The sequence below is a fragment of the Eucalyptus grandis genome, chromosome 4 (assembly GCF_016545825.1).
Source record: "Eucalyptus grandis isolate ANBG69807.140 chromosome 4, ASM1654582v1, whole genome shotgun sequence".
Taxonomy (NCBI): Eukaryota; Viridiplantae; Streptophyta; class Magnoliopsida; order Myrtales; family Myrtaceae; genus Eucalyptus; species Eucalyptus grandis.
In genome coordinates this window covers 15,903,005-15,917,795 of record NC_052615.1, presented here as the reverse complement: position 1 = coordinate 15,917,795, position 14,791 = coordinate 15,903,005, and the positions used below count along the sequence as shown (strand labels likewise).

Here is a 14,791-nt window from a genome sequence, read left to right as displayed (position 1 = left end):
GCCTCAATTGGCCAAGGCAAGGCTGAGCCTTGATGAGGGCTCCCTTCGCCAATCCGGTGAGGCTGGCTCTCACCCAAGCCAACATGACCTCACTAGATTTGGCAAGGCTCAACCTCATTGGGGCTCTCAACTCGCCTGACCATGGCTGGTGGCCAACCACCACCTAAGGGAAGAAGAAAGGAAGGAAATAAGGGAAGGAAAGAAAAAAGAAAAAGAAGAAGATCAGAAAATTAATTTAAAAATTGAAAAATGATAAAAATATTATTAAAAATTGTCAATGTCGGCGCCGACAGTGCCATGTTAAAAGATTTATGACTATTGGCACTTGTTCAAAGGTTTATGATTAAATTGACACTATTAAAAGGTTTACAAATGAATTGACATCATGTCAAAAGGCTTAGGATTGAATTTGCATCATTAAAAAGGTTTAGGATTAAATTAGTATAATTACAATATGTTTATGACTTTTCTAACACTTTTCGTGCTCATTATAAGTTAGCAAATAACATGTAACAACATTCAAATTTTCATACGGTGCTCACTTTGGTGTTAAATTTTTTTGTCAAAAATCACTTAGAGTGCACATGACAAAGTTTCTAGAGCAAAAACCAATTTTTGGCCAAGAATTGATTTTTCAATTTCTATTCTCTTGACGAATTTCTAAAGAAAGAAATGCATTTGATAACAATTCAAAATTTTTATTTCTAGAACATGTATGTGTTTGATAATAGAATAAAATTTCTATTTCTATGGGGGTGACGACAAGCGGCCAACGTCCGATGTTCGGTGGCTGACATCCTGTGGCAGGCGTCCAACGATCAGTGGTGGGTGTCTAGCATCTCACAGGTGGTAGGTAAGTAGCGGACAATGACAAGAGTAAATAATGAGAAGAGTTTTCATTTCTTACTTTTATTCTAGAAATAAAAAAAGAAAAAAAAATTTGGCTTCTAATTTCTGCTCTAACTACTATTTCAGAAATAGAAAAATAAAATTGCGTTATCAAACGAATTTTTATTTCAAACCTATTCCATGAAATAGAAAAACAAAAAAATAGAAAAATAGAAATTTTGTTATGCGCACCCTTACATGTCAAGTAGGAGAAATAATGAACACTTAAGTGTCTCCAATTAACAAATTTCGACAATTCATTCCACATGGCTTTTTTTTTTTATATATATAAAATTTTAATGTCTACGTGGCTTTCTTTCAAAAAAAAAAAAAAAAAAAAAAAACGACATCCAAAGTAGATGATGAGTTGGCCTCGAATGTCATAATCGAAATTTTCTAAATTCAATAATAATATTTGAGATGTAAAGTCAAGTATTAACTAACTGTGAATATTAAATGGCACACACGAAATCTCAAGTGGGTTAGTAATTTTGTGACATACCATAAGTGCGAAGGATGATTTCCACGATCGTCATCATGCGAATTATGATATTTTAAGATTAAATCCATAGATGTCGACATTTACATTGATGGTATGGAGTGACGATAATTGATTTTTCTGTTTATTTGGTAAAACTCTAAATTACCAAACTTTCGTAATGATTTCCCAACTTCTAACTTTGTAATTACAAACTAAATCTAGGTGACCAACTCTTATTTGAAACACTCATCGACATTGATTAGATCGCCTATATAACAAATGATCATTAATAACTCACCAACTTTTACTGAAGTATATGAAAATGCCAGCTTTATCTTACTCATTTACCAACTTTTTAAATGACAAGTTGAGAGTATCTACTTCTCATTGTTGATAGTAACTTTACACATACAAAAGTAAGTTCAAACATTTCGGTAGCTAGTAATTTCTCAGATTAGTTGAAAAATTTCATGTGGGAAAGTACAGTAAAGATTCATGATACTCAGTAGTTTTCTCATAAGAAACTAACAATTGATATATCTAAATTCAATTTTTATACATGAGTAATAACATTTCCATAATGCAAAGTAACTTTCAATTATCTTTCCCATTAATGTAATATGCAATTGAAGTAAACTTTTTCAGAGTACATATCGTCTATAGCCAGTAATATAAGCGACAGACTTCATCCATTTTTAAGACCATAGCAGCATATAATCATCCCAAATTCCATTCAACACATGAAATAAGGCAATAACAAATGATGTGCTGATATGGCACATTGTTCCATCCGCAATGGAACAGAAGACTTATACAAATTTAGACTCCAATCTGTGATCATCGAGGATATAGCTCGGTGATAGAAGCCTCATTCACTGATTCTTGGATTTTTCTATTTTCGGATCGATTCGAATGAGTTACCATCACCCGTGAAGCTGTGTTAGATTCAGGGATACTGGGAAAAATGAATGCAGGTCGTGATGGTAGAGGCAAGGTGGTGGAGTAACTACTGAGCATCAAAACCACCGCACCCATGGTTGGTCTGTCAGCCTCAATTTCTTGAACACACAGCAATCCGACATGAGTGCATCTCAATATTTCAATTCTCGAACCATTGGCCAAATTAGGATCTATGAGATCTGAGGGGTTCCCTTCCCTCCAACTCCTCCATGCCTGCAATGAATCATAAACGCAAACTCAGTATGGTAAGGACAGTGGCTCCACTCATTTGAGTTTGGGTCCGCCACTCTTTCCCGGCGATTCTTTAGGGGAAGGAGAGTGATCGAAAGATATTTTCTTACATAGCTAAGAAGGTCCTCCGTGGTATCCCCATTGCAGAAGCGGCTACTTTTTTGACCACTAATAATCTCTAGTAGCAACACCCCAAAACTAAAGACATCTGACTTGACTGAGAACAATCCATGCATTGCGTACTCTGGAGCCATGTACCCACTGCATCACAGGAATAATTAGCACTTTCAACGCAATTCCACTTAAGATGCTGTGCCTTTATATCTGCTAGCTATTCAGATTATATGGAGAAGAGCACGGGAAATATAACCGGATCTATTTTAACATACTCTGCTATGTATTACTTACTAAGTGCCAACAACCCTGCTTGTGGCGTCTTGAGTTTGATCCAACGCAAATAGCCTTGCTGTACCAAAATCTGAAATTTTAGGGTTCATCTCTGCGTCTAGCAAAATATTGCTCGCTTTAAGATCCCGATGAATAATTCGAAGTTGAGAATCCTCATGAAGATAGAGAAGCCCACGAGCAATGCCTCCTATTATCTTTTGACGCCTCTCCCAATCCAGCTGCCTACGCCTAACAGGATCTGCATAGTATATTGACAAATGGTTATAGTGATGTAGCTTGCGCAAGGTGACTTTCTAAATGCAGATTGGCAAGAACATGCACTTCAATTGCCCATAAATCAGATGATGCTGGAACAAAAGTGGCATGATCATACCATATATAAAGTGGTCCAGGCTCGAGTTTGGTACGAATTCATAGATAAGAAGCCTTTCTCTCCCCTCCAGGCAAAATCCTAAGAGCCTAACCAAATTCCGGTGTTGAAGCCTTGCAACCAAGAGGACTTCATTCTTGAATTCTCGATCACCTTGTCCCAAATCTACAGACAGCCTTTTTATGCTATAACTTGTCCATTGGCCAATGTTCCCTGAAAAAGAATGCAAAAAGCAACCATATACATGTGAATGTTTCAAATTATTTGTTATTTTATGAATAAACAATTTGCAGTGATTACCTTGTAAACTACACCAAATCCACCTTGTCCCAATTTATTTGCGTCAGAGAAGTCATTTGTTGCCTCTCTGATGGTATTCAAGTCGAGCTGCAGGGATTCTGCATTTCTGATTTCATCTACAGGTACAGCTACAAAGTGGAAAATCCAAAGTTGCTTATTGTCTAATTCCACATTATCAGTAAGCCCGTCTGCTGACTTAACAGTTAATAGTAATTCGTTCTTATTTAACAGATAATCCATTCTAAGGAAAATTTAGCCTCTAGGTGATGCTAGCAAATAAAAGATTTTCCAGAGCAATCTGGGAACTGTGATATCTATAGCCCTCACTGAATCTTTCCTCATTCAGTCAGAAATCACCGACCTCTGAATTTCTGGAAAGTTACTAGCTTCGGAACATCAAAGCTTAACCTATTGGCTGCTAATCTGTTTCACATAGGTTGTATTCGCCCAGTATTTTATGAAATCAGTCACCCAAAAGTAATGAGAACTTACTTTCGAAATTTTTCTTCAATCTTCTTGACCTCAAACAGATGCACAATATTCCAGCAATTAAAAGAGAGAATCCAACAGCTGGGATTGTGATAACGAGGGCAATACGACCTGAGTTAGTATCCTTTCCTGGAAAAGGAAGAGCTCTTATGTTAGACAAGAAACTCGCAGTGAACAGTGTTTAAACCCAATTACCAATAACAGATTTTAGGAGGGGTTGCACATTTAAAGCAGTCCTTGGTGTTATTCTGTCAGTTTCCTGATGAAATTACTTCAGACGGTGATACTTAAATCGAAAGAAAGGAAGACTCATGATGCATCAAAAACCTCATTAATTTCTCATCTGCTACTTATTTCATGCTTATACCTCATTCAAGAGGAAACATAAGTGTCTCAGGAACTTATCACTACAAAGATGAAAAATTAAATTACATCATGCTTTAAAATACACTTAATGCGGCCATACTTAAAGGAGGAGGAGCAGGGGAAGGAGACTTACAACCCCTAGTCTCTTGTTTGTAAAAGGAGCTCATTGAATTTGAAAGCATGCTTGCTCACATTTATTATCATGTTTTTTTGGTAAAGACACATTTATTATCATGTTTGTCCTACAGTAAATTGAAAACACAGATAGAATGCTCTGGCATAGTTAAGTATACATTAAAAAGAAGTACCTTTAGTGGATGTATTATTCGTTGGAGGAGGCGGAGGAGAAACTTGTGGTGCCAGTGGTGGTGACTCTGGCGACTCATAAGCCGAAGAATCAAAAAAGGGGTATACTTCAAACCTGATACTGCAACTGGGGTAAATAACCCTCCCTCCTTCTTTCTGATCACAACACCGAGGAATGTCTCCAACAGCCCTCGTCAAACAATCCTCGCATTGTAGCTGCGATAAGTCTGGAGTGCATTGCATGAGTCCAAACAGAGTTTTGAAGTTTGGAGCTGTCGCATTTCCGACCGCAAATTTCCTGGTGGAATTGCCACTTGCAGCTCGGTCCCTCAAGTCATCCGTCAGATTTCTCAAATCCTGTAAAAAACAACCAGAACAATAACCTACTGTCTGAGGAAGAAAAAAGAATTTGTACTTTGTCACTACCCAAAACATAGAATCCACAAACACCTATTTAACTTTATGCAGTGTGAACTATTAGCTGCTATCCAAGAATAATACCCAGAATCAAATGCTCCTGTGAGCTTATAATTCCCTGACAAGCAATGTGCAAATCTTAATGGCTTACAGGAAACATAAAGTTCAAGAATTCAAGACAGAAAAGAACACATCCCCCTGAGAAAAATTGCAGAGACAGAAAAACCAGGATGGATCAAAAGAGAGGCAAAGCATTACAAAGTGCATTGAAACCAGGATGAATTATAGACTCGAAAAGGCACATTGTCAATAATAGAACACTGATTTGGCGCATAGTTAACCAGTTTGAAACATGTAAAGAAATACTTTCCGTTTTCGAGAAGAGAAAAACAAGAAAAGAAAATCATCTTGATCTCTTCTCGAACCTGATTGAACTGATCGACGTTTTTGGAGACATTGTTGACGTTCCACATGTACATATAAGGCGAAACCTCCACCACGCCAAAGATGGACCGATTCGAGTAACGAAGCATGCAATTGTCGTACCAGACGATCGCCTCCTTCTGCACCGGGCACTGGCGGGCGATCTCGGCGGCGGTGTCGTTCAGGCAGCTCCGGCAGTCGGCGGCCCCGACGTCGCCCCGGCAGAGGGCGATGGCGTTGACGGCGTCGGGGCTCCTGCCGGCGGAGAGGTTGTAGAAGCCGCGACCGTCTGCTGCAGCGACGGAGGCGAATAGGGTGTTGAGGTTGGCCCCGTAGGTGCTGTTGGCGGTGAAGTTGCCGTTGCTCCCGCAGTAGGCGCCATGAGCGGAGGTGGCAAGAGCGAGGAGCGAGAGGAGGAGGGGGACGGCGGAACGCGGCGGAGCGATCATCGGAAGCTTGTCTTGAGTTTCAGTTCTGCCGGAAAGGGAGCGAGGGAGGGGAGTTGTTATCCGGTGCGGGAAGCCACGCGGCTTTGAACCAATCAGCGCCTGACTTTGACTTCTGCCCGGCGGACTTGACCGTTGACTTTGACCGGCTTAAGAGAAATCCCGATCGTGACGCTACAGCGATTGTGACGGGACTCCGGTAATGCTGATATTTAATTCCCGAAATAAGATACTGAGGTGCTATGAACAAGATATTATCAATATATACAAATAAATCTTAAGTTTTTTTTTTTTTTTTGGCATCGTATATAATATCACTGCTGCATTTAGGAGTGATCTTTCCCTCTTTCAAAAGGTAGTTTTTTATGCTTTTAGTTTTTTTCGTTATTACTAAATTAAAGCAATCCAAATTAGAATAAGGCCAAACCCGAAATATAGAAAATGCCAATGATTAACAATGATTGACAAACTCTTTAGCCCAAAAAAAAAAAAAAAAAAAAAACAATGATTGACAAACTTATTTCTAAATTAGTCTCTCGGTGCTTGCAGCACTTCACACGAGAATTCATTCTAAAAAATAATAATAAATCAAAGAGTGATACTACCATTAGCATCTGAACCAGAAAAACAAAAAAGAAGAAGAAATGTCATCACAGAATTGGATAAAAGCGAATTTTAATTTAGTATTTTTACCGTTAAAAAGTCTAATTCAAAGACTTGAGAGGCCACATGTACATAAAGAGTTAGACAAGTGAGATACTTCAACACTTTTCTCCCGTGCAATTTAGAAGAAGAACAAGCACGTGAAATTTGACAAATATAGATTGCACACACAAAATAAATAGAGTAAAATGTGATTATGGACATCTAACCAAAAATCAGGTCAAGGGAGAACATACATATATAGAAGAGCATATAAATCTCCTAAATGAGTGATGTGAGATACTTTAACATAAATGCCTCCTGTACAATCCTTAAAAAATACAAGTCACACAACATTTGGATAAGTAAGAATCAAATAGTTTATATAGATAAGATGTGACGTGTAGTACGCTACTAAGGTACTATTTATGCTTGACAACTCATTTTTTCAACTTCTTATTCCGAAGAAGAAATCAATCTTCACCACCTACTCCCTCGTTTCTTTTCTTCTGATGCAGCCCACATTGAAGACCGGCTCTCTCGACCAAGAAGATCGGCCCGCATTAAAGCTCGACGAAACCGAGAAGCCATAACGACATCTTGAGTCCATCCTAGAAGCTTGAAAGACAACTTGGAAGCTCGCGTGATGCTTTTACTAGTTTATAGTTTCCATACCCTTTACTATATCTCCTAGTTTCAATGCTCCTTTATTTCTCCTAGTTTCAATGCTCTATCTTTATTTCTTTGATGATATAAGCCCAATTTCTTGTAGAAGACAGATAGCTTTTGATGAATGAAAAACTTTGCTTGAAGCAAGTATCGTGAACCTTGTAGAGTTCAACCCTTGAAAACCTAGAAGAGTTTTCACTCCGTCCTTGAAGAGTCGGAGCTTTCGAAATCTGCATCCTTGAAGAGTTGCAGTCATCGATCTAGAAGAATCGGTGTCCCTTTCAACTTCCTTGGAGGCCTAGAAGAGCAACCAGCGAAGTTCCTATATTTTCCTGTTCTGTTCGTTACTTCCAACCCAATTTCGACTATCCTACAGTGCTTATTTCAGAAAACCCAAAACAGTAAAATTGTAGATCCAGAAGTCTTTGTTCATTTGGTTTTGGAATCAGGTTTATCCGATCTGTATCGACAAAGATACGACTGTTCTCCTGAGCTTGCGCAGTGCTGAAATTACTGTTCGTCCCGTTTCTTGTGCGCGAGTCACTCTCCCGATCCTATTGTTTGAGAAAGCCTCCCCTAGGCTTGCATCATCTTCCTTGGCATGTTGCGAGGGATTGAATGCCATGATTGAGAGAGAATTACAACTGTTTGCTTGGAAAATGGCAGGAGTGTCCAAATTTCATCACCAAAGACTTTGAATATTTTTCACTAGGCACGACCTTGACTGATGAACCACTTCTTTATCAGTTAAAAAGCACCCAAAAACAGCTTATTAGGGTGAGCATCAGTTCAGGATTAACCTTGGACCAATCCTGGGAATTGTACCGGTTCTTGATCCTAAGACCCTTGAACCTTGAATTATATGGGTTAGTCATCAGTCCTAGGACTTTAGGTTTAGTTTAATCCAGACCAACTTTGTATATATTATTATTTTTTTATCTACTCTAAACCTTTACACCTTTGGTTCTAATTAATCTATTGGATGAGGCCGTAAATGATTAAAATGCGAAAGACCAAAGAATTCAATTAGTGATCGATTGCTCGACCATAAGGATTGACAATGATCAATACTACGTTGTTATAAGTCAATTAGCGAACATATATAAATCGATTCGACGGAAGTATATAGTTGGTTCTTGGGTGATTCTGCATGATTACAATACTCGCGTCAAACAATGATAAATCGATTTTCTATTAATCTTTTACTCATATTACGTAGATGAACCATCGCGATTACATGACAATCGAGGGTCGCTCATGATTTGAAGAGACACAAACGTGGATAGAAAATTATCAACTACGGGTCAACCGCGCGAAGACCCCTAAAAGCCACCCGATAGTTTAGGTTGAACTGAAGTCGCATTTGATCGATTTTAATCATGACATTTAATTCGATTTCGGGAATCGAACTTTCGAGGATTTCCAGAACCACATATTAGATGTTGCCTTATTCACCTGTTAATTTATTGGCAAGTGTGAAATTTTTTAAAAATGGTTATCTGATCGAGAATTGGACATCGGGAAGAGAAGCTGAGCCAAGCAAGGGCCGTTGGGCCTCATGCCCATGTGGATCGGCCAAGGAGGCCCAAGTGGGCCAAGCCAAGCCCACCAAGTCCAATTCAAGCATATTGACCCAAGGGCAAAATTGGAAACTTTGGCCAAAAAGTATGTGAAATATCCAAAATGTCCTTGCATTTATGGACTAGAGGACAAAGGAAATAAGGGAAAGGATGAGAGGATTTAGGAAATTTTGTTGAATTTGCAATGATTAAGATTTTGGAAAAATCTTGAGAAATCCCTCTCCCTCCCCTATGGATGCCACACCTTTCTCCTCCTCTCTCTCTCTCTCATTTTGCTTCTTTTTATTCTTCTTCTTCATTATCATCTTTATCTTCATCTTCATCTTCATCTTCTTCTTTTTCTTCTTCAATTTTCCTCCATAGCCGCCCCTCCCTAGCCGTGACCACCGCCTCGTCTGTGCCACCCGTTCAAGCCACCACTACCGTTCTCACCACCTCACTGAGCACCACTGTCCACTATTATCTCCATCTCCACCATCAGTGCACCACCACCCAAGCCAAGCCAAGCTTGGCTGTGGGTTTTGAGGAGTCACTGGTGCCACACCGTCTTCACTGTCGCTCGTCCGTGCCATCACCGTTCCTCGCGCCGCCGCTCATCGACCTCACCACTACCACAAGCCACCACTGAACACCCCTTCCTCCTTACCTAAGCTGTGGGTCTCAAGTCTCAAGTTGCCGCCGATGTTTGCGTCTTCACTCAAGCCGTGAGACCGGAGTTCTCGTCGTTGTCGCGTCACCGTTGTTGTGAGCTGGCCGTTGTCACGAGCTTGCCGTTGCTGGAAAAATGGTGAGTTAACTCCTAATCCTTGATTAGAAAATTGATTGTGTTTAGGGGTAGTTTAATTTAGGGCTAATGGTAGTTAGTGGCCTTTAATGATAGTTTAGCCCTAACTAAGGTTAAGGATAGGGATAGATTAGATTAAGACTAATAGAGATTAGTCTTAATTAAGGATGGTTAGTTTAATTAATCATGTTTAGATTAATTAAGTGTGGTTAGTTTAATTAATTTTAATTAGTTTAATTAATATTTTTTAGTTTTAATTAATTGCAGTTAGTCGTAATTAATTGCAATTAGTGGAAATTAATGATATATTAGCCGTTCTTACAAAAAAAAATGATAGATTAGCCGTTAAGTAGAATTTTATGCTTGATTTATTGGATTATGCATAATTATGACTGTTTGAGCTTGTAATACCATGTTGTTGATTGCCCAAATCATGAGTTTAAATGCTATTTAAAAAAAATGGTTTATTTAAAAAGAAAATGGCAAACTTTGAGGTGTCATGTTTGGATGCGGAGTTTTACATGCTAAATGGGGCAATGGGGTTTTAAATGAAAGAGTGCAAAGTTTGGTAGGTTGATTTTAAGTACGTGACCACGTGCGATTATTTTACCAGAATTTTAAATATGAAAATTTTCCAAGATTTGTTATTTAAGCACGAACTCTGTTACACTGGGCTAATTGATGGCAAATAAAAATCGGCTTGAGTGTGAAAGTGCTTGTGTGGTCACTTAATTGAATCAGTCACCTAATGACAGTTTAGTTTATTGGATGCCCAGCTGGGGTCTGGATGTCGAGTCGTGGTTGAGGTTGGACCGATGCTATTTATGGAATGCCAATCTAAGCGGGGTTCTAGACGATATTGTGCTTGATGGGGCGAGACGATGTCTAGTCATACCGGAAGACCGCCAACTCGTACGTTGGCCATGGCCTGATGGGTTGTAATAATCGAAACACGTGTAAATAATTGTGTTACATTATGAGCCGAAACTGTGAGGCACGGTATGAGACCGGCCAAAATAGGTTTTACTCTATAATCGAGACTCATGTAGATGCACTCGTGTAGATGCTTGGTGCATGTTTAGGCTGCCTCCCTGACGAAAATCTAGGGGGTCTCAGGCGGTTATTAAGTAGGTTAAAGGGCTTCTCTCAAGCGATGTGGGACAGCTAAGATCCCTATAGCATGCACCCGGATCCACCTTAACCTAGCTTTGATGCCAATTTGGGAGGTCTCGGCCTTATTGGCATCAAAGCTGATTGCACAAAAATGGGCAGATAGTTTGTGTTTCTTCTTCCTCTCTTAGTTTTTATGATTTGTTCTCGAAACTTGGTTTTCTTCTGCTGGTTTTGATCCTTCAAAAAGGCATCGCATGCAGAAATGAAGGCCATGCAAAAGGTATGTATGTGCGTGCCTTGATTAGGGTCAACTCTACATCTAATTTGGGTCTCACATTCACATTTATGGAGTTTTAATCAACGTTTGTTGCATGAAATTTAGCGCACGTAAGCAAATTTTCCACTAAAGGTTAGGAGAATTACCAACCTTTTTGGGCTTTTTCTTTCCAAGTTTCTAGGGGGGAGCATATCCAGGCGACCCGATTCGGAGCCTTGGATGCGGTTGATGTAAGTTTTATTACCTAACCAAAGGATCAATAATCAGGAGAAATTTTTACCCAAAAAAAAAAATCAGGAGAAATTGTTCATATTTGCACTAGTATCACATTTTTTCTTCATAATTATTGTTATTTAAAAGATGTATTTTGCCTAACCATCTGTTGCTATTGTCGGAAGCCCTTCGTGGGAATAAAAGTTGATGAAATGGTAATACATCCTAAATATGTTACTCCAGAACATTAGAACATTCAGCCTCTTTTCGTTAGCCTTTCCCTAGTTAAGGAAATGTAGACTTGTCTTAAACATGGACACGTCAATACTATACCCTTCAACATATGAAATCATGTCACAAATTGTACTATAAATCAGTAAAATAATAGCATAGGAATGTAACACAGGCTGAAGTCTCTCATTAGTGATCCTCGCCGAGTAATGATGTTGATATTGCTAGTATGAGTACCTAGAGGGGGGTGAATAGGTGCCTAAACAATTTATCGATATACGAAAGCGATTCTTAACATATGATAGAAAGTAAATTCTCTCTTAATTAACAAAATGAAATACGATTGAGGTAGACAGAGAGAGGAAGAGAAAATTGAACACAAGATTTATAGTGGTTCGGCTTATTCCAAGCTTACGTCCACTCTTCCGCACTGACAGCCCACCGGCTGGATTTCACTATGATCAAAAGAGAAGTTACAGCACAGCTTTGCCTTGATTCCACAGTGTAGATGTTCTACCACACCTTCTCAAGGTCTCTCACAAATATAGACTCTCTTTTGTATACAAGTATTTGCTCAAAGGATTTATCTAAACAAATAGGAGCTTCAGACTTTGGAATTTTTCTATCGCGCACACCTTGAACAACTAAGACAGTCTTCCTTATATACTCCTTTATGCCATCATACCCGTTGGCACTTACCAAAGGAATTCCTCCAATCTACCCGTTGGACGGAATCAATTAGGAAGATTGTTCAAGCTATTAAAGGAACGTGTTGATAGCCCATCAACTCGTTCGCCCATACAATCGGATCTCGGTTTCCATAAGCGAGAACCTTCCAATAATACTTAGACAATCATCGGATCTTCAATTATCGAGTCAATCTTCGATCAATCAAAGGACTCCGTTATGTCTTCTCCAACCACGAGATCTTCTCCAGTTGATAAGGTCAAATCCTTAACAAAACATCAAGTTCTGGATAACATTTCTTCAACGGATTAGAGACTGTCAATGAGGATAGACTTTGAGTCTTCAGTCTGGTTGTCTGGAGGTCTTCAGACTTTAAATAGCAGAGTCCGCAAGCCTTCGACTAGATCGATAGAAACGTTTTGTCAACTTCAAAACACTTCAAGAATATTTCTCCAACAATCTCCCCCTTTTTTATGGTGACAAAACTTTCCTGCAGATTTGGATATCTTTGACTTGCAAAACATTCCTCAAACGCATATGCATATCTTATAGAGATAAATGGCTAACAGAATAACACTAGAATCTGCAACCACAGAAAATAGGTTAGTCTAGTATATGATTAAGCCATTCATAAGATATCAATAGTAGTTAATAGAAGTAGTCAAGTCCAAGTCTAGTTCAGTTCTCATCCAGACACAAAACAAAGTCAAACAGGTTCAAACCATAAACCTCAAAACAAAACCAACCAGGTTTAAACCATAAACCTCAAAACAAAACCAACAAACAAAAAGTTTAATGGATGAAAAGTTTTTGATCAAATCTTGCATCTCTCCCCCTTTTGTCATCATTAAAAAGGATGAGATGAAGTTAAGATTGCTTGGGAACGCGGACAAGCTGGAAATCTTCCATAGATCGAACGATGCCTTCCGGCCTCTTAAAGTCTTCCTTTAGTTGTGCAATCTCCTCACTCTTGGCATTGGACCGAGTCGAATAGAGAGGGCTTGCATTTTATCATTTAATGAACAGGAAGAAGCTTGACCTTCATTCTTCAAGCTTTGAACTTCGCATCCCAAGGCATAAATCTGACCTCGCATCTCCAAGAGAATATCCATGATTCTGCGAAAATCTGCTCCATTATCAGTCTGAGTACTTGCTTCGGCTCGATCTGATGGAGTAAATGCAGACGATGGTAGATCAGCATAATCTTGTAGATTTGGCGATGACACTTCATGACCTTCTTCTGGAAACTGAGATGCATAAACATCCTCTGGGTCTGCTGGTGAGCGACTGACTCCTTCACTTGCATCAGGACATGAAGATCGCACTCCTTTCTCCCGATCCCCCCGTTTTCATGCCTACAGTGGAGAAGAGTGTTCCTCATGTTCTCCTTCTTCTCTTCTTTCTTCTTCTGGTCTTTCCTCCTCTGTTTCTTTTTCAGCTTGTAATTCTTCTGCTTCCTTCTCCTCTGCTTCTTTTGTCCTTTGTTCCGAGTCTTGCTGTGGAACAGGACGACTTAAATTCTTTAAGGCCAATGCATAGAGGGTGATGTCTTCCTCATCATCTTCATCCTCTACGAGAAGAGCTCTTCTTTTCTTGGATGGAGCAACCATGGGCTCCTTCCCTTTTCTTTTAGCTGCAGAAGATATTTGATGAGATTTTGCAGGAGTCTTCTCCTTGAATTTCTCCAACTCCTTGCTCAGTTCTTTCAAACGCATTTTGGTAACCATTTTCAGACCTACCACCATATGATCGCATGGTCAAACACAAAGGATTTGTGGAGGCTGAATATTCAGATGTTTGAATAACTTCGTAACAAGGCTTGGATAAGGGAGTTGACCTCTGTCCTTCATCATTACTCTATACATGTGAAACATCACAGTGTGAGGGAGAGAAAACCTTTTTCCAAAAAGAATGGCATACATCAGCTTGGCCTCTGAACTTGAGACATCAGTCTTGGAAGTTGATTTCGGTCGGAGACAATTAATCACAATCTTGTGAAGCAAGATGTTGAATGCACACATCCTTAAGTAGGTGATCTTTTCATCTGTTCTCCTGTTCTTCACTAGTTCAAGTGTGGCCCGAGCAATGGAAACTTTGTTTGTTTGATATCTTCCTCTTTCGACTTCTAACACATCTGCCAGCATGTTCATATCCACAACATAGTCTTGGTCTTTTACGCTGAAAGAGAATCTATTCGCATCCAAAAGCTTAGATTTGAATAGAAATATGCAGTTAATTCAGCATATGCCTCTGTAGAGTCAGAGCAGAACTTTTCAAGTTGAAGATAACTGAACTTTTCCCTTAAGTTCACATTCACTGCATCCAGAAAATCAAAATCCACACTCCTAGGGTTTATTACCCCACACTTCAGCAATTTTGAGTACAGATCCTTTTGCTCCTTTAATCTGAACAAATCTCCCTTTTTTCCTTGATTTTCAACCGCAACACCCATCTTCGGTTGAAATTGACTGTATAATTTATCATCATCATTCCCATCCACAGGATTCGGC

The 14,791-nt window shown here is 39.2% G+C and overlaps 1 pseudogene; it reads right to left on the bottom strand.

Annotated features, from left to right (window-relative positions):
* Nucleotides 1-2,029: 2,029 nt before the first annotated feature.
* On the bottom strand, nucleotides 2,030-6,119 carry LOC104442731 (annotated as a pseudogene).
* Nucleotides 6,120-14,791: the final 8,672 nt, after the last annotated feature.